We start from the raw sequence: 19,738 nt of genomic DNA, 5'->3' as shown, positions 1-19,738 counted from the left end.
CGAGTCTCTAACCTTGCACTAGTAGCTAGTCTCAGCTCTCCCGTGCACATTTATTGCCTTTACTGCCTACGCTGCAGCAATTAGGCCTCGTCCATGGGCTATGTGCAAAATCAAGGTCCTTACTGGTCTTGCATCTGTCCTTGCTTGGTCAAGATTTGGGCAAATGAAGATTTGGCCTGTGCCCTTTTGGTGCTCACATTTCAATGAGGGAGATCAATGAATACATGTGAAATACTAAGAGAATAATACTTAGTAATAGATACTAATATGAGAATGCCGAGGGAATTCAGGAAAAGGGAAAGATTATGTGGTCTGGGATTCATTCACATGGGGCACCCTTGGGAGAAGATGAATCTTGGAAGAAATATCAGATCTGGGTTGGCAGAAAGGAGGAGATTCCTGGTAGGCCAAGAATAGAAGCAAAGTCACTGTGGTGGTTGCAAGGGAGCATCACACAGCTGGGCCTCATTGAAGAGGAAGGGAATGCCGATAGCAGTGGGTGACTGAGGGAGGAGTTGGCAGGTAGCACTCAAACAAGTATGAGTTGAATAAAGACAAATAGAGATCACAGGTAGCTTGGGAGAAGGGAGTCGTTGACCAAAGCTCTTAAATGCCAAATGAGGAGATTGAAAATACTCTGATTGGTAAATGAGAATCCTCCTGGGTTTGTAGGACATGACTTGCTGAAAGTAATTTTTAAAAGGCCAGACGGTTGATTTATTTGACATGGATTGAAGCAGGAAAAAATTAAAGACTTGGAGGCCAGTAAGAAAGGTACTCTGAGAGTTTAGGTATGAGGGGATGAGAACATGGATTAAGACGGAGAGGAGAGAAAGGAGGTGAATGGTAAGGCATTCTGTGAAAGAAGAATGAGAGAAGCCTCAACAACCCTGGGAGATTAATCAGATCATTTCATATCATAATACAAATAATAGAATAGTGAACATGTATTGAGCAGTGGGTAGATTGATTAGTTTGTTCCCATTGTTGTTTATCAGAGTCATGAATGATTATTGATGGAGGGCTGTAAAGGGTGAAAAAAACCTTTCAAGTTGAAGTCTCAGAATGACATCAGTGATGCCAATGACTGAAACAGAGTAAATTAGGAAGTAGACTCATTTTAAGTTGGTTTTGACATATTGAACTTAATGTAATGATCTCTAAATAATGCTGATATGTAGGCAGACAGTCATATAAGACTAGCACCCAGGTGAGATGTCTGATCTGAAGGCATAAATTAGAGAGCTGGCCCAATAGCTGTATTATAAACAGACAATTAGGATCTCAAGGAAGGCCAAATAATAAACATCAGAATAGTTACAGAGAGCAGACTTGGGCAGTCCTGGCAAATGGATAACTAAAACCTCTAAAGAAGATAAATGTCTGGAACATGCAGCGCCTGCCTCCTCCACAGTGGCATGGTGCATAATGAAAATATTTTCATGTATCTAGTCAAAGTTCATGGGCATCTTCTCATTTGTCAAGATTAGGTGTGTGCCAGGCCCTCAAGGGAAAATGAGTGACTCTCCAACCCTGGGCTCTCTGCACCGACCTTACCGTCACCTGCACATCCTCCAGCCTCTGCCTCACCTTTCCTTTCCCCTTGTGCCTCCTGCAGCCTCCCCATTCCTACACACCTGTGTAATTTAAAATGTGAAAAGAGTTGCTGTGTGATCTCCAGTTTCCCTAGGGAATGCCTCCTCTGGTGTTTTAGATTTTTAATGAGGGCACCATCTGTCTTTTCATGGCGATAATCACTGACCCCAGAAAAAGTGCCGACCCCATGACCCAAATGAACCTCACAAGATTGCCAATATCGGTGACATCTAATACAAGCTAATGACATCTCTTATGAGGTCAAAATACATGAAAGAGCTTACTTTATTAATTTTTACAGAATCCTAACTTTGAAAGATGGAAGACTCAGAAGTTATCAAGGTCAATTCCTCTGTGGTGAAACCAAACCCAGATAAGTAGTTTTTTAAAGGCGAGGCAAGTGAGTTAAAAGCAGAGTGAGATCTGGAGCCCAAACCTCCTGTGTGCCTTTCTTATTTGTCTTCACTACAGGTTTCCATCCTGTTCCTCAGAACTCTTTTGAGATGGGAACCAATTGTTAAAAATAAAATGCCAAGCTATTAATTTAAGTAAAAGATACCATACCAAATGGACCAAAGTTGTGAGCCCTGTATTCTCATCTGTAGGAAAAAGCACAAAAGAACATTTAAATCAAACCTTGCCCGGTAATAATGGATTCAGAGGAGAGATCTGAGAGAGAGATGATCTTAATGGCTAGTTGACACAGGTCTGGTGGATTTAGGGGCAAATTTTACAGGAAAAAAACCACCACATATTCCATCTTCTTATCCATATCATGTGACTGCTCCCTCCCTGCCCCAACTTACTTGCTAATCCATTCATCTATTCAACAAGTCTGTATTATAAATCCATTATGCAGCAGGAACTGTTCTAGGCATTGGGCATCCATGAACAAAATGAATCAGTTCTAAGCATCAGTAAACAAGAGACCAGGTCTGAACCATTGTGAAATATTCTAGCGAGTAGAGATAGGTTCAACTGAATACATGAAAAAATATACTATTTCAGATGGTAATGAGTGCTATGGAGAGCAATAAAGTGGGGTGTGTGAAAAAGGCAGGAGCTTGGGTGGGAATGGAAAGCCTTTCTTCTGGTAAAAAAATGGGATTGTTATAGCTACTCTTTATTTTGTTTTCTTGCATCTTTTCTCTTTACAATAGGGACTATATTTTCCATCTGTGCTATGCTAGAGTTGATGGTGGGTTAAACATTCTGTTTTTAAAAAATGGCTCTTTATTTGGTCTTATGGCATAGAATCAATTACCCAGCTGAAAATACTTGATGAATCCTGAGCACCTGTTTTTGAGTAACTTTCATTTAAGCTCAGACTTTGGACTCCCTGAAGGTTTCTCAGGGAAGGGGACCCAGCAAACCATTCTTTGAAAGATACTGAAACAGGAATAGGACAGTGATATCCCACTCTGGGCAAAGTAGTGAGGTAGGCAAAGCGCATTAAATGGTGTCAAATGTGACTTCACTCTCCCCATAAGACTAAGTCTTCTTTCTTGAGAGGCCTTTCCAAGCGCATTCATCTATCAGCAGACGTTCAGTTAAGGGTCTCCCAGGTGCCCAACATAGCGTGGAATGTGGAAAATCTACAACGTGACACTGTTCTCCTCTTTAAAATGAGGACTTGGCCTGTATGGCCTTGAAGGCCCCTCACAGCACCAGCATTTAATGACTCTAGGGTTCCTTTCTCACACAGGAGGTGTTTAAAATATTAGTTTCCTTTCCAATTCTTAGCTTGGCTCAAAGACTTAATCAAGCAGAGGCAAAGAAACCAACCCTGATGAGCTTTGGCAGTTAACTGCAGTGGCCCTCACCACAACCCCCAGAGGAAGGCTGTGTTCTCCAGGTGAGGACGCTGACAGCCCAAGTGTTTGTGATCCACAAGATACTTCACAACTAGTAAGCGGCAGACTGAGGATTCCTATCCAGGTGTGTCTCACTCCAGTGCTCCTCCTCTTCCCAACCTCTCACTTGCCTCCAAGTAAGACAGGCAGTCTTTGAAGTATGGGAATGGAGTAGCGTATGAAAGACCACACAGTGCAGGGCAGGCTCATCGTAGGACCAGTCCATGGAACTTGCCTTGTCATATGCATTTGCATGATTTCAGTCTCTTCACTTCAGCCCAGACAACTGTTTCCCAGATAGTGTTCGTTTCCTAGGGCTGCCGAAAGAAGCACCACAGACTGGGTGGCTTACTACTGTAGAAATCAATTCTCTCACAGTTCTTGAGGCTAGACATCTGAAATCGAGATGTCAACCAAGTCACGCTGTCTCTAAAATCCCTAGGGGAGGAATCCTAGAGCTTTTCCGGTCCCTTCTAGCTTTTGGTGGTTGCCAGCAATTCTTGGTGCTGCTTGGCTTGTAGATGCAGCACTCCAATCTCTGCTTCTGTCTTCAGATGCATTCTCTCTGTGTGTCCATTGCCAAAGCTCCCCCTTTTTTATAAGAGCATCAGTCATTGGATTAGGGCTTACTCTCACCTCGTATAATCTTCACTTGATTACATTTGCAAATACCCTATTTCTAAAGAAGGTCACACTCACAAGTTCTGAGGGTTGACTTGGACGTATATTTTTTGGTGGACATAATTCAACCCACAACAGTCCCCAAGAACATTTATTGCAATGTGTTTGCTCACACAGAACTTCTTGGGTATCAAACTCATCAGTTTTGTGTGCAAATATGAATTGGTGTTGAAAGAGTTTCTTTACTTTCTTTGTAAATCCCACAGTATACTCTTACCATCCATCTTCTCCTGTCTAAGGTATCTTATCACTGAGCCAGTAAACTAGTATTGTCAATCATCTATTGTCTAGGCTAGATGTCTACCTCAAGTAGCTTTTCCATAGGCGAGTACAGGTCTACGAGTTTGAAAATTTGTATTAAAGGAGTTTGGAGTCTCCTTTATTATAGGAATGTTATTAAAGTAATGACACTAAGCTGTGTGACCTTGAGTGAGTCACTTAACCTCTCTGGGCCTCATTTTCTCATATTTAAAAGAAATTTATGCCAGGCACAGTGACTCACGCCTGTAATACCAGTACTTTAGGGAGGCCGAGGCAGTTAGATCATTTGAGGTCAGGAGTTCTAGACCAGCCTGGCCAACATAGTGAAACCCCATCTACATTTTTTAAAAATACAAACATCAGCCAGGCATGGTTGCATGCACCTGTAGTCCAAGCTACTTGGGAGGCTGAGCTGGGAGGACCATTTGAACCAGGGAAGTGGAGGTTGCAGTGAGCTGAGATCATGCCACTACACTCCAGCCTGGGTGACAGAGTGAAATTCTGTCTCAAAAGAAAAAAAAAAAAGAAAAGAAAGAAAAGGAAAAAAAGAAAAAAAAAGAAGAAGTTTGAACAAAATGCTGCTTAAAATCCTGAGACTCCAGGTCTTCTTTCCCACCTGTCTGAAACGCCTTACTACTAGGATCTCTTTTGGTTAGAAAGAGTTTCCTTGAGGAAATTATGTTTATCCACTTTATGTTAGCAGAGAAGAGAAAGAACGTCCTTCAGGGATGCATTAACTTTTATTTTAGCCCTCTCTTACTAACACTGAGCTGGCTTCACCAGTAACGCAGAAAGGCGGGTGTTATACAGTCATGGGTGGAGGCAGTAAGTTTTAGAGAGATGGAGGGTGGTAGAACAGCATCCAAAAGTTGGATTCCAGGGAGGGGTGAAGCGTGGGCTAGTTCGGGGGCAGGCCAGGGTTAAAAGAGGTGAGTGATAGTGGATGGGATTATGGGAACATGGCATTGCTCACGTGTCTGACCAGCTACGTCTGACTGGGCTTGGTGTCCAACAAGAGGACTGCAGGAATGACAGAAATTAAGCCATCTCTATTTCCTCTAGACAAAAGAACCAAGAGAAAAAGGCCTTGCCACCCATAATCTGGTAACTCTAACTTTGAAAGAGGGAGATTTGTAACTCCAGGAGACTCCTGGAGAGACAATCCTATGGTTTACATAATGAAGCCAGACCTGGGTGGTTCAGGCACCCACAGCGAAGGGACATGGCTGTAAATCTCCCTCTTTTCTAAGTTATTGGTGGTTGAGAGGGAGGTAGTATGGACTGGAGGAAATAATTCAAGCTAAAACTGATGATCGGCATTGAGGGTATTCTATTTTCCTTCCTATTTCTTTCTTGGAGTAGATGTGGAAGTAGATTCTGCTAGAACTTAGAGAAAGCCTAGCAAGTTTGACCTGTTCCTCGTTCTTCTCTCTAGATCTTCACATATCCCTTGATTGATCCAGTCTTTCCCTACCCCTTGACTGCAAGGAAGACCTCAGAGATCAGGGAGTCCACACAGTTCATTCTGCAGTTGAGGAAACTAGGGCTCAGACATGTGAAGTGACTTGCCCCAAACCACACATCTACCAGTGGTGGAGCCCAGACAAGAGCCCCCAGTTCTGTGTGCAGCACCCTATTTTCTACCCCCACCTTGCTTCGCCTTCCCCCACTCTCTGAACCGAATGTGCTACACCAAATGCCTCTACTTGATTAAAATGCTGGGTGTGCTTTTTAGAAAAATAATCACAGAAACTTTTTTCTAATGGAAAAATTGTCTTAAAATAGCAGTGAGAAGAAAAAAGGGAGCATAGAAGAGTGGCGAGGAGACCAAAGAACACTGGCTTGGCCAGTGTCAACCTTTTGATTAAGGAGTTCTCCGTGGGTGGCAGCGTGTCCATGTTGGACTAGGACATGTTAGCACATGCATGGACTGGCCCCCATTTCATTCATTTTCTACAACCCCAATGACCTTAGGGTCATTTCCCCGATACGGGTTCCTCTCATTTGCATGTTTATATTACTCTGAAACCAATACAGTGTTATCCTATGGAGGGACCTAACCAACCCTGGATCCCAATATGACAGTTCCATCACCAAGAGAGTGATCTAAATAAATGATGCACACATGCTGCCCCACATCCCCCTCCCGCCCTGCTTCACTCACTTACAACATCTGTCTGCACCTGAAGGTGGCTAGGTTTACACACCGCCCGTGGCATTGGAAGGTGAAGACATTTCTAACCCCTTTGTCTTTCATTTTCCGCTTCAGAATATGTGGGAAAGAAGCTGATAATGTCCTCTTCCTGGGTAAACATACCGGGATGTCTTTCTTTTATGCAAAGGGACAAAGAGTACTGGGGGCTGCGTGAGACCCAAGAGAGAGATCCTGCCTTCTCAACTCAGGGAGCGTTTTCTTATTCTAACAATGTTGCAAAGAGTTTTTAAGGGTAGTAGAACTCCAGAATTAGTACAGGCTGTTCCTATTTCATGAAGAGATTGTGAGTGAAAAGTTAATTTGTACATCAGTTCTTTGGGACATGAAATTTCCCAGAGAAATAAAACTAAAACTTGATAAGCCTTCTTATATGGTTAGGGAGACGATAAAATAAGAAACTCTGTGTAAAAGGCTTAGCACAGAGCCTGTCTCGTAGTAGGTCCCAAGTGGAGGGAGGAGGATGGACTTTTAATAGTCTAGGGGTGCTCTGGGCCAAAAACTCAGGACAGACTAAACTCGGTTTTGGCATTTCCCCACATTCTCTTGGCATACTTTCTCCTGGCCAGCAGCGCCACCCTGGCAGAACTTTCTTGTCTGGTGCTGCTCACCAGGGAAGACCTGCCTTCTCTAAAGCTGCCTGTCTGCTAGTCAGCCCCCTGCTCTTCCAGGGCAGCATAGCAGAAAGCATCTGCATTTTGGACAGATGTTTATTTACTTCACTGACTCTTTATTGTAGTTTTTGCCAAAAGTTTGCTGAGGGCCACCTATGTCAGTTAAAAATGCTTGTTAAAAAATGCAGATTCCCAGTCCCCATCTTGGACTTACTGGACCAGAATATCTGAGGCCGAGGCCTAGAAACCTGCATTTTTGGCAAACTCCCTATGTGATTCTGCAGCAGAGAAGATTTGGGAACCTCTGCTGAGTCCAGTCAGCACAGTGGTTCTCAAATGGGGAGTATTTTGCCACTCAAGGGACATGTGGTAATGTCTGGAGACATTTCGGATTGTCGTAACTGGGAGGGGAGGTGAGTGCTCCTGGCCTTGAGTGGCTAGAGGGCAGGATGCAGCTACACAGCCTGCAAGGCCCAGGGCAGTTCCCACAACACAGAATTGTGAGGCCCAACACATCAGAAGTGCTGAGGCCAAGAAACCTTGAGCCAGTGGGATGAAGTGCATGATCCCAGGATGTAGATTAGGAGGTGATATTCAATAGAAAAATAAACAACTGCTCAGTGATTCTTGTAATTCTTTTTTAAAAAATATATATTTTATTGCATTTTAGGTTTTGGGGTACATGTGAAGAACATGCAAGATTGTTGCATAGGTACATACATGGCAGTGTGATTTGCTGCCTTCCTCCCCATCACCTACATCTGGCATTTCTCCCCATGTTATCCCTTCCCAACTCCCCACCCTCTGCTGTCCCTCCCCTAGTTCTTGCCCCCCAGCCACTTCTAAATTTTCTCATTTTCTTCTTCCCACCCCCACCCTTTTTTTTTTTTAAACGGAGTCTCACTCTGTCACCCAGGCTGGAGTGCAGTGGCACAATCTCAGCTCACTGCAACCTCTGCCTCCCGGGTTCAAGTGATTCTCCTGCCTTGGCCTCCCAAGTAGCTGGGATTACAGGCACGCACCACCACACACAGCTAATTTTTGTATTTTTAATAGAGACGGGGTTTCACCATGTTGGCCAGGATGGTCTCAATCTCTTGACCTCGTGATCTTCTGCCTTGGCCTCCCAAAGTGCTGGGATTACAGGTGTGAGCCACTGCACCCAGCTCCCTTCTTTCACCTTTTAAATCCACAGCTTCCTTAAAAATGATAGTTCACACCACTTTTCACCCAAGCAATATTCCTGTGGCTTCTATATCAGAATCTCAAGTCATGGGATGAGGGTGGGCCACGTGAGCCATATGTTGCTGTGAGTCACTTGTACATCAAGGATGTCCACATTAGGACAGATTCTGCCTTAACACAGGGGCACTTGGGGCTAAATGGCATTGACCAGCTAGCTTAGTTTCTTTTTCTGTGGAGGGGGACGGAAATATGAGATTTTATTAGCATTTGTTTAGAAATATAGGAACACATCATCACATTCCCATTAACATAATAGCTACGATTTGTTGAGCTCTGTGTATGTTGCAGGAACCTTGCATCAATTACCTCACAATGACCCTGTGGAGTGGGTAGATGGAGAGGAAACTGACACCAAAAGAGGCTCATTATCTGGCCTTGATGCTTATAAGTAGCAAGCATCAGTATTGAAATGCGAGTCCAACATGTAAACTCCACTACTGTAGTTTGCTTTATACAGTGTTGTTGTTTTTTTTAACTTATTTTAAATTCATAGGTAAACTTGTGTCATGGGGGTTTGTTGTACAGATTATTTCGTCACCCAGGTATTAGGCCTGGTACCCATTAGTTATTTTTCCTAATCCTCTCCCCTCTTCCACCCTCCACCCTCCACCCTCTGATAGGCCCCAGTGTGTGTTGTTCACCTCTATATGTCCATAGGTATTCATCATTTGGCTCCCACTTGTAAGTGAGAACATGCAGTATTTGGTTTTCTGTTCCTGCATTAGTTTGTTAAGGACAATGGCCTCCAGCTCCATCCAAAGGACATGGTCGCATTCTTTTTCATGGCTGCATAGTATTCCTTGGTATGTATGTACCACATTTGCTTTATCCAGTCTGTCATTGATGGTCATTTAAGTTGATTCCATGTCTTTGCTATTGTGAATAGTGCTGCAGTGAACACACACATGCATGTGTCTTTATAATATAACAATTCATATTCCTTTGATTATATACCTAGTAATGGGATTGCTGGGTCGAATGGTATTTCTGTCTTTAGATCTTTGAGGAATTGCCACACTGTCTTCCACAGTGGTTGAACTAATTCACACTCCCACTAAGAGTATATAAGCATTCCTTTTTCTCTACAATCTCACCAGCATCTGTTATTTTTTTGACATTTTAATAACCATTCTGACTGGTGTGAGATGGTATGTGGTTTGATTTGCATTGCTCTAATGATCAGTGATGCTGAGCTTTTTTCATATAATAGTGGGCCACATAGATGCCTTCTTTTGAGAAGTGTCTGTTCGTGTCCTTTACCCACTTTTTAATGGGGTTGTTTTTTTCTTGTAAATTTGTTTAAGTTCTTTATAGATCGGGGGTATTAGACCTTTGTTGGAGGCATAGTTTGCAAAAATTTTCTCCCATTCTGTAGGTTGTCTGTTTACTCTGTTGATAGTTGCTTTTGCTGTGAAGATAGCTTTGTATCTTAATCATGGTATCCTACCATCACTTGTACCTTCATTTCCACAGGGAAATGCATTAAGACTTTTAACAACAAATTTACAAATAAATTTTAAGAGCAGAGGCTGTCTTGAGATTGAAAACTTCCTCTAGTTAGAGGGGATGACATTCCAGAAGGCAAGAGACCTGAAAAACCCATGTACTTTAAGGACAACCCCAGAAATTGGATTTTTACCCTCAATATCATCAGAGAATAATTTATTATATATATGAATCATTTATTGGGAAGTGGTGAAATGCATAATTCAAACTTAATTTTTTTTAATCTAATGCCAATCCTGGCTCCTTGAAAGGCCATCATTCCTCCCACGTCCCTCTCAGCTTGGTTCCTTTAACCCTGGACTCAGAACTCATCTGATACATTAGACTACAAAGTTCTGTTTCATGGTGAGTTAAGCTATCCAAGGTCACAGGGCTCATCAGCAGCAGAGCAGACTAAATTTCACATCTCCTTACTCCCAGGCCAGTGCTCTTTCCACTACATTATGTGAATGAAACATAATTCTTGCATGAGGAGGTGTAGTAGGAAAGAAAGCAAAGGTGTCCACACAAATTACTGTAATATGGAGAAGGTTGTAATAAATGACACCAAAGTGATACCAATGAAGGATTATGGGAGTTCAAAGAAGAAAGCGCACACCTTCAATTTGAGATGTTTAGAGACAGTTTCAGTGCAGAAAAGGCATCTTACCTGAGTTTTAAGAAATGAGTACAGTTTCCATAGGCTGAGATGGAAAGAGAAAACCCAAGGCAAAGTGAAGACACGGAGGTGGGAAAGTAGGGATGTATTTGGAGAGCAGTGAGTGGTTTGACTTGGTTGAACAGTGAAGAAGTATATGTAGGAAATCAGAGGGAAAATAAGATGGATTCATACAACAAGGTTGTATAGTACCTAAAAAGTAGAGTTTTCAACAGAAAGCCACTGGATATTTTTTTAAATGGGGGAATGACAAATGCAGAGATACGCTTTAGGAAGATTACGTGGGCTGCAATGCTCAAGAGGAAGTAAGAGAAGGGAGTCTGGTGAAAGGCAACCAGAAGAGAAGCAAAGTGATAACAAAGGCAGTGGCACTAGGAAGAGAGGGGAAAGATGGGACACCTAAGGGAGGAAGAAGTCACCAGCTTCTCACCCCTTCAGAAATGTGTCACAGGCAGGAAAATGAGGGGGCAGGAAGGATGGGGTTGGGGATGAGTCCCATTGTGCATGTGATGTGTTCAAGGTGACCCCAAAGCATCCAGGTGGAAATTCCCCAGCAAAAAAATGGAATGTGATGGGATGGGATGGGATGAAATGGGATGAGATGGGATGGAATGGAATGGACAAGGCTGCCACAAGGAGAGTGTAGAGCAGGATTTAGGATTTAGGAGTTCTATGGAAAGGTAGGAAGGGAATGGGCAGAATGAGGAACAGGATTGAGAGAGGATAGGTAACCTAGGGAGAGGGTGGAGAGAGTTTCCAGGAGACACAGGTTGGCCAAAACCTGTGGAGGGTCAAGGAAGACGAGAACTGAGAAAGGTGCACAGGGCTCGGTCTTTTGTCTTCCTACTCCTACCCTCCTCCAGGATATTAACTCCAGCCATCGCGACCCAAGCACACCATTGGATATCCCACACCTCCACCGTCACCTCTGCCCACTCAGTGAATGGTGCCTCCCTGTTGTCCAAGTCAGAAGTCTGGCGACCATTCTAGACCACTCACTCTGTCTTGTCGCACGCAGCCTCCTCTTATCACAAACTGTCAATTCTACCTTTATGACATTCCTCACACACTCCCATTTTCCTCCATCCCACTGGAGTTTCTAAGTGGGGGGCTCTAGTATGCAACATTTTAAAACTTATTTGATCACCTTCTTATGGAGCTAATATTCTGTGAAATAGGTTGGGAAACTCTGCTATTGTAGCTTTCATTTGAAACTAGGAGGTCAATAATCATAAGGTAGAAAGTGGTATATACAATAGAAAGTAAATATATAATATATATAATAAATATATCTAAAATAATTATAATTATACAATATAAAATGATAAATATAATTATATAATATAAAATAAACATTATTCTATGATATATTTAATATATATAAATTATATATTAATATATGTTTGTTATATGGTAATAGATATATTATATTCTTATTAATTACTAATAACAAAATATTTTAATATATTAATATTTTATTAATAGCAAAGAAAAATAAATATTTTTATTAATAATAACATTAATGTTATATATAACATATAACTAATGTTATATGTTATATATAATGTAATGTTATATGTATAACTAATGTTATATTTATATATAATGTAATGTTATATAATTATATAATAATATAACATTAATAGTGTTAATATAATTAATACAATATTAGCTTATATGTTATTTCATATTTTGCATATTTTATATTAAAATAGTATATAATATATAATTTGCATATTAATATATCATCTAAATTATAAATTATATATGTAATTTATATTTATATAAATTTTATATTTAATACATATTTATATATAATTTATAATTTAAAATTATAAAACTAGATATAAAATTTATAATGTAAAATTATAATTTTTGTATTATAATAATTTATATTTATAATGATATCTATTAGTGTATAATTATATATTAATTTATAATTATATATAATTATAAAATTGTATTACTTTATATATAATTTTTATAAATTATATGTATAATTTATAATTCATATACATTATAACATTTTATATAATATATAATTAATTATATATTATATATAATTTTATATTATATATAATTTATATTTATAATATCTATTAATTTATAATTATCTATTAATGTATAATTATATATAGTTATGAACTTATATTACTTTATACATATAATTTTTTAAAGGTATTCTAGATGAGGGAACATAGATAAGGAACTATAAGTTATCCATAAGGGAGGGCACCAATCTTAGTCGGGCTAGAGTAAAGGCTGCTTGGTAAAGAATGGTGGGCAATAATGCTGAGATTTGAGCCAGATTATAACAAGTCTTAAGTATCCCCCTAAGAAGTTTAGGTGTCTGAGCAGAGGCGTAAGGATTTGCCCTGGTGAACAAAGTGCCCGGAGGTGGGGAAGCCCATTAAGAGAGGATTACAGCAATAATCAAGGTGATAAGTGTGTGTATCAGGGTCTTGACAGAGGCAATGATGTAAAAAGATAGAGATGTTGTGGAAGAATAATTTGATGAAGAGGGAAAGGGGAGAGGGTAGGATTCAGTCCAGGCTACCCAAGGTTTTGAGGTACGTGGTCTAGGATGGGAGGTGGGGAGATGCCAGTGGAAGACACAGGACTACAGAAGGACAAGCAGTGTTGAGAGGGAACGGATGAGGTTCCATTCCCAACATGCTAAGTTCAAGGTGGCAGAGTCATCTAGATGAGAGGGAGGTGACCAGCAGGCAGGCAGAGTTAGGGAGACTATCTGGCCTGGTGTGCATTTCGTGGGTCAAGCCAAGCAATTGAGCATACTTATCTGACAACCGTCCCGTTACGGCAGAGAGATTTTAGGTGGTGAATGCTGTGTTTCTTAATACTATATAGTAGAAGGCATCTTCTCCGATACTATTGAGACTTGTCATTACAGAATGAAAATAAAAATGTTACATATATACTTTGGACCCTTAAATTAAACTTATATAAATGTGCCTTTGTGCTGTAGGGTCAAGGCTCTTTCTCTGAATTTTATAGATGCAGTGATTCATATCCCTTTTCATCCTTCTTGCATAAATTCTGCCCATAGTGCCTCATCCACATTCCTCCTTTTAGTTTCTTTAAAGTGGGACGAGCTCTTAGAGACATCTTCAAAAGAATCTGAAACTACAGAAGCAGCTCCATTTTTTAAATGTCTTTTAAAGCAGTCTTATCTACTTGTAATTTAATACTATTTTTAAAAGCAACTTGTGTTTGTTTTTCCAAAGCTGTTGACTTATTTTCATAGAATGACTACCTTTTTAAAAAATCCAAATCCACACTCATATGTTCTCTCTCTCTCTCTCTCTCTCTCTCTCTGTGTGTGTGTGTGTATGTGTATGTGTGTGTGTGTGTATGTGTGTGTGTGTGTGATTTTGTTTTTTGAGGCAAGGTCTCACTCTTGTCAAGTCTGGGATACAGTGGTACAATCTTGGCTCACTGCAGCCTCAACCTCCTGGGCTTAAGGCCATCCTTCCACCTAAGCCTCCCAAATAGCTGGAATTCCAGGCACATACCACTAGGCTTGGCTGATTTTTAAAATTTTTATAGAGACTGGGCCTTGCTATGTTGCCTAGGCTGATCTCAAACTCCGGAGCTCAAGTGATTCCCCTGCCTTGGTCTCTCAAAGTGTTGGGATTACAGGCGTGAGCCATGGCGCCCAGCCCAGTGTGTTTAATATCTACTTAAATTATGTGATATCAGTAGCAATTACAATTGTGAAATACAGGCTCCATATACAGCAATTGCAGTTGCACAAACACAGCAGAATTCTTGGTAAGCCCACAATTCAAATAGTCACAGCCGAAAGTGTAGACCTACTGGTAGTCTGCTGGCTTCATGAAGCAAGTTGTCAACTGGAGATCAGTCTGCAGAATTTTATGGTATTGAATTTTGTTAACAATTTAGCCACATGATTTGTTGATATGTCTCACAATGAGTTTCCTATTCTTGTCATCACATGTACATGCTCTGTTGTATAGCATGAACCCATTTTACATTCAATTGTTTTTCTACTAAACTTGACAACAACAGTGTGTCCTTGAAGAACAGAGAGCATTTAATAAATGCTGTTGTACTTACTCTCAAAATGGTTTCTCAGAGAAAATGATATACAGGGAGTGCCCCAGGGCAACCTAGAAATGAAAAACACAGCTAGGAATACAACAGATATCTTGACTACCCATGCAGAATCCTGTCCAAGACCATGTGTATTTATGAGATGAAACTGAATCAAGTAGAAGGGTATCTCTGGGGATGCAGGTTTAAATTTAGAAACTCATCTATGGCCTTTCCCTTTATAAAGAAAGCCACATGCACACGAATGTTCATTGCAGCACAGTTTACAATAGCAAAGACCTGGAACCAACCCAAATGCCCATCGATGATAGACTGGACAGGAAAAATGTGGCACATATACACCATGGAATATTATGCAGCCATCAAAAACGATGAGTTCGCATCCTTTGTAGGGACATGGATGAACCTGGAAACCATCATTCTCAGCAAACTGACACAAGAACAGAAAATCAAACACCACATGTTCTCACTCATAGGTGGGTGTTGAACAATGAGAACACATGGACACAGGGAGGGGAGCACTATACACTGGGGTCTGTTGGGGGGGAGAGGGGGGAATAGAGGGGGGTGGGGAGTTGGGGAGGGATAGCATGGGGAGAAATGCCAGATATAGGTGAAGGGGAGGAAGGCAGCAAATCACACTGCCACATATGTACCTATGCAACAACCTTGCATGTTTTTCACATGTACCCCAAAACCTAAAATGCAATAAAAAAAAAAAAGGAAAAAAAAAAAAAAAAAAAAAAGAAAGCCAAAACACATGAGGTTTGAGTTTCTCCCACTGTCGTCAACGTTTTCATCAGCTGAAATCTAAGTGAGGATGCCTTGATTTTTGTTTTTCTTGATAACCTGAATCTTCTAGAGGGCCCTTTGCATCTCCATAGCATTCTGTAAACATTAAACAAATTATACTAAAGGGTGTTACACAAGTAGGTGTATGTTTTTGCTTAATAACTTCTGTTTGCCATTTGGAAAAAAATACATACCTTTCTCAGGTGTGATGACTTTTACTATCAGAAATACTCTAGCAAAAACCAAGATACTTTACCCAACAAAGTGGATATATTTTAAGCTCTTATTTACCCAGTGCTTCTAGGGACTCAAAGGCCTCCAGGATCCTGGTGAATGAGATTGTTCTCTCACTTGTATTTTTAAAATAGAGAAGTCAGGACAAGGAAAAAGGATGACAAGCAATAAGGAATGACTTTTTGAGGGGTAATTGCCACTATTAATAGCTTGTTTTGTATTCTTTCAGACTTTTTTCCTAATGTTGCATATTTGTATATACACACAAATATGATTGTTGACACAGATGAAAATTACAGTGTGCACGCTGGTCTGCAATGTGCGTGTGTGCTTTTTCTTCTTCTCTCTGTGGATCAGGGCACCCTTGCATGTCAGTACCTACTGATCCCTCAGTGGCAGGGGAGTGTCTTGGAGAAGGCGTCACACTTCTAGCCATTGCTCTATTGAAAGACAACACCCAGAGGTGCTGGAGGACCCTGGCCAGAAGCTGGTATGTTTTCATGATGATTTTCTTTTGGCTTCTGAAATTATGTTAAATATAGTCATTTTGGCCACACGAAGACATACTTGGAAATAGTTTTTGATTTAAAAATATATATATATTGGAAATACTGACAGTTTGAAATAAAAGACTAAAACTTTTTAGAGTAGCTCTAACTGAAGCCTCATCCCCTAAATTCCCCTAGCATATGTATTATATAGCACATAGCAGTTCACCCAGCCTACCTACGTAGTGCTGGACTCTCAGGACCTGTCTAAGTTATTTCAAGTGTCTCTTTTCAACCTTTTCAAATGCAGAGGTGAGTTTTAAAATATGTTAATCCATCTGAAATAGATATCTGCTGTTCACTTAAAAAACAAAGAAACTCTTATTCAACACTAAATCTTGATTTTTTAAAAATCTTTTATGACAAGCAGCACTAAGTTGCAAGGTTCTGTGAAATAAAGGCTGAGACCACAAGCCATATCATTGTGCCTGGTCCAACGATGGGAATGTTTTGGGGGGAGAATGTTCCAAATGCGTTTCCCAGAGAGCAAGAAAGGTGATAAGTAAGGAGTAGGGAAGAGCCATCCAGTGAAAATCTCTACGTAAAACAAGTGAAAGAGACTCTGGCCGAAATGTGTGATAAATCTCCAAATTTCCCTTCAGAAAATCTAAGAATCCGATTTTACAACTAGGCTATCACTTAAGAAAAGAAGGAGGAAGAGAAGGGGGAGAAGAAAGCGGGAGGAGATGGAGAGGAGGGAGCAGGAAGAAGAAGGATGAGGAAGGATGTGAGCATTGCTGTGGGAGGTCCCTGGGCCCTGGCAGGGAGTGAGTATTGATTCTGGAGGCCTCCAGGAAGCATAATGTGCATAGTCATGGGTAATATATTTATTTATGATTTATACCCTGCTGACTTCCAAAAAGGTTTGAGGTGGCTCACCTGCTAGTGAGTTAATGCTTCCTACACACACTGAGCAACTCTAAGCAAGTGAAAGAGCAGAAACTCTGTGAGTCATCACCCAACTGTTTAAGTGATGAGAGGGAGAAGGGAGCTGTTTCTTCTGAATAAGACGCCCAAAGACATTGTCAGCCCTCACCAGGAATAATCTTGACACAGTAAAGCTCATTTAGGTGACATCACCAGGCAGTCATTGACTTTTTCAGGTAACTGAAGCTTCTCCCTTTAGATGTCAGGTTTGAGTTTCTCCCACTGCTGTCAACATTTTCATCAGCTGAAATCTAAGTGAGGAGGCCTTGATTTTTGTTTTAAATGCCTTGATTTTTGTTTTGTTTTACTGTTCTAAAAGCATAATATTTTACATGGAAACCTCTGTATAATGAAGATTATATGCTTCTTTCTCTTCATAGACAGGTGATACTGTTTGAAAAAAAAATTGAGAGGTAAATGTCAGGGTTTTTTCTAGATCTGTGGTTTATTTTTATAACAGTTTTATTGAGCTAGAATTCACATACTGTAAAATATACTCTTTAAGTGTACAGTTCATTTATTTTCATTTAGTCAGAAAATTGTGAAACCATCACCATTATCTAGTTTTAAAACATTTTTAGCACTCCAAAAAGAAATGCTGTAACCATCAGCAGTCACTCCCTCTTCTTCCCCTCCAACCCCTGGCAGCCACTAATCTATTTCCTGTCTCTGTGGATTTGCCTTTTCTGGCTATTTTGTATAAATGGAATAATATAATATGTGGTCCTTTGTGTCTGGTTCCCATCACTGAGCACAGTGTTTTCAAGATTCATCATGTTGTAGCATGTGTCAGTTCTTCATTTCTTTTTATTCCAGAATAATAGTCCATTGTATGGCTATACCGCGTTTTGTTTATCCATTCACCAGTTACTGGACCTTTGGGTTGCTTCTACTTTTGGGCTATTATGAATAGTGCTGTAATGAACATTCATGGGTAAGTTTTTGTGCAGACATGTGTTTTCAGCTCTCTTGGGTGTATACCCAGAAATGGATACTGATTGAAATTCAATCTCTTTTTTTTTTTTTTTCTGGTGGAAATGGAGCCTTCATTCTAACAGTCATCGAATGCAATGGTTGGTTGCCCCTGAAGTCGGGGTTCCCAAATGGTTGAGCTTTTTGAACTTACCGGTCTCTATTTTTATACTTTTTCAGATTCCTTTTGTTCAATCAGCGACCACTTTTTGCTTTTCAGAGTGAGGATGTTTCTGGGAGGGCCTGACTTTTCAGTTTGGGCTCTTGAGCTCTGGAGATGACAACCTGTTGCAACTGTTATTGAAACCAAGGGTAAATGGGCTCTGAATGAAAGACTGGATGCTCCTCTAAGAGAAAAACATAAGGATAAACATTAGTGTTGACTTAATAGTATTTTTAGATGTTTTTGGGTGCCTATTTTTGTATTCTTAGCCATGCTTAAGGACATTTGAAGTTGTTAGGTATAATACTTTCAGTTAGATGGTATTGTATAAAGACTCTAACTTTCAGATAATGGGGATTAAAACGTCACCTTTGCTGACATATAGGAAAGTCTATTTAAGAGCTGCTGAGCTGATTCTAGTAAGAAACCTTTTCACAGAGCTCTTTCTTGTTAGGAAGGGGGCTGCAGAGGAACCCTGACTCCTAAGCTGCCGTCTGCAAAGCACAGTTTGAAAGTTTCCCCTTATCACTTCAGATTAGATCATTACGAAACTCAAATAACCAGAGTTTAAACAAGATAGAGGTTTCCCTTTCTGTTCATGTTAGGTAAGTTGCCCAGGGCTTCAGTCATCAATAACCTAGGATCCTTCCAGCTTTCTGTTTGGCCATCCTTAACACATGGCTTCCATCTCTGGGCTCACTCAAGATTGCAACAAGGCTGCTGGAGCACCCAGTGTCATACCCATTTTCCAAGCAGCAGGAAGAAGCAATGGCAAATACAAATGGTGTACCTCCTGGCTGAGTCAGTCCACTTTTAAATAGTTTTCCTTGAAGTCCTGCCTGATAACATCCTCTAATATCTCCTTGGGCTCCTGGCTTCCAGAGAAGCTGAGAAATGGCAGTTTTTAAGCTGGGCACTTTGGGGGTCTGTTGGTAAGGAAGAAAGAGGGGAAGGAAAATGAGCAAAAGATGTAGGTAGGGCGCCTAGAGTCTCTGCCCTGGCCGCCTAGGCTCTCATGGTTTAAGATGGATGCAACAGAGGTGGACACCACATGGTATTGTATACAGAGCCGGACAGAAGCTTTGCAAGAGTGCATCCCTTTACCACTTGAAAGTTTGAAGGCTTAAATTGTTGAAAAATAGACATTTTTCCAATGAAGGCATAAAAATGGCCAACAGCTATATAAAAAGGTACTCAATAATACTAATCATCAGGGAAATGCAAATCAAAACCATATGCGATATCATCTCACACCTGTTAAGAGGGCTATTATCGACCCAGTGTGGTGGCTTACGCTTGAAAACCCAGCACTTCGGGAGGCTGAGGTAGGTGGATCACCTGAGGTCAGAGGTTCGCGACCAGCCTGGCCAACATCATGAAA

At 40.6% G+C, this 19,738-nt stretch overlaps 1 protein-coding gene across 1 annotated transcript in view; it reads left to right on the top strand.

Annotated features, from left to right (window-relative positions):
- Positions 1–19,738, top strand: part of SHC4 (SHC adaptor protein 4) — a 141,946-nt gene that overhangs the window by 1,105 nt on the left and 121,103 nt on the right. The gene's annotated exons all lie outside the window — the stretch shown is intronic.

The sequence above is a fragment of the Aotus nancymaae genome, unplaced genomic scaffold, assembly GCF_030222135.1.
Source record: "Aotus nancymaae isolate 86718 unplaced genomic scaffold, 86718_ANA_hifiasm-v0.15.2.pri h1tg000062l, whole genome shotgun sequence".
NCBI lineage: Eukaryota > Metazoa > Chordata > Mammalia > Primates > Aotidae > Aotus > Aotus nancymaae.
Note: the sequence above shows the minus strand (reverse complement) of the source record. Positions and strands in the feature narration are given on the sequence as shown.